Here is a 1,278-nt window from a genome sequence, read left to right as displayed (position 1 = left end):
TCCTTTTCATTTTCTTAATGTCGTGTCTTTTAAATGACAAAAGTTATGCCAAGCATGGCAGCTCATGCCTTTAATCCCAGAACTTGGGAAGCAGAGTCAAGTAGATCTTTGCCAATTTGAGGTCAGTCTGGTCTACATAGTGAATTCCAAGCCAGCCAAGGCTACATAGACCTAATTGCAAAAATAAAAGAAAAAAAATATTGTGAGTTTTATTAATGGCATTTAATTTGGGTTTTTTTGCTGATTTTTTGTGCTTCTGGAGTTGGTCATATCTAAGCAATCATTGCTTAGTTAAACATTACTAAATTGACTATTTTCTTCTAAGAGCTTTTTTTTGTTTATTAGTTTGTCTACATGGGGTTTGGGTGGGTAGGCATGTGCTCTGTGGCACACATGTGTAGGTCACAAGAAACCTTTCTGAGTCCATTATCTCCTTCCACCATGTAGGTATCAGGGATGAAACTTAGGTTGTGAGGCTTAGAGGCAAGTGCTTTTCCATGCTTGGCCATCTTGCCAGTCCCAGTGATCTGTTCTTAATTCTAATTGTATGTAATAAGAGAATTCAGTTCCATTGGTTAGCATAGGTATAGATAGCTGTCCCACCATCAATCTTAAAAAGACTATGTTTCTCTATTGAATCATTCTAACACTGTTGTAAGATGTCAGTGTACTGTAAAGCGAGAACCTATGATTACTGTAAAGCTCCCATATGTGTCCTGCACACTGCTCAGGATACCGATGACCTTCAACCAGCCAAATCTACAGACTGTTATATAGCAATTCTCCCCAAGATAAAGCATTTTTTGTTTGATGTATGTCTGTGTGACTATTAACATTTATTGAAAACTAACTTCATATATCTAGTCTTTATAATACATGGTATCATTTCACAATCTGTTACAAGCGAATTTGAAATCTCCAAAACTCTGAGAAAAAAATTATGGAAAGCTTCATGAATGGCTATGTCATCTTTACACAGGATTCAGGCTAATCTTTCCTGTATCAGTCCAGTCTCAATATATTTTCTGCCAAAGAAACACAAGACACAGGAGGTTAAAAGGAATATAAAACATTTTGTCTTAATTATTTTAAAGATGCATTAATTGTACTTTTTTTTCTATTGTTATGATAAAACACCATGACCAAGGAAACAGAAAAACAATGCATTTAAATGTGCATACAATCCAGAGGGTTAGTGGAGAAAATAAATGGTGACAGGTGGTTGGAACAGCAATTGAGAACTCACATCTTGATCCATAAGAAGGAGACAGAAAATCA

At 35.7% G+C, this 1,278-nt stretch overlaps 1 non-coding gene across 1 annotated transcript; it reads right to left on the bottom strand.

The window, feature by feature from the left end:
* Positions 1–934: 934 nt before the first annotated feature.
* On the bottom strand, positions 935–1,037 carry LOC125413909 (U6 spliceosomal RNA). Its single transcript, XR_007236087.1, has one exon. It is a non-coding gene; the product is annotated as a U6 spliceosomal RNA (small nuclear RNA).
* Between the last annotated feature and the right edge of the window lie 241 nt (positions 1,038–1,278).

This window comes from Myodes glareolus, chromosome 10 (genome assembly GCF_982192425.1).
Source record: "Myodes glareolus chromosome 10, mMyoGla1.1, whole genome shotgun sequence".
Classification (NCBI taxonomy): domain Eukaryota; kingdom Metazoa; phylum Chordata; class Mammalia; order Rodentia; family Cricetidae; genus Myodes; species Myodes glareolus.
The sequence above is the reverse complement of the archived record's forward strand: the minus strand, read 5'-3'. Positions and strand labels throughout refer to the sequence as shown.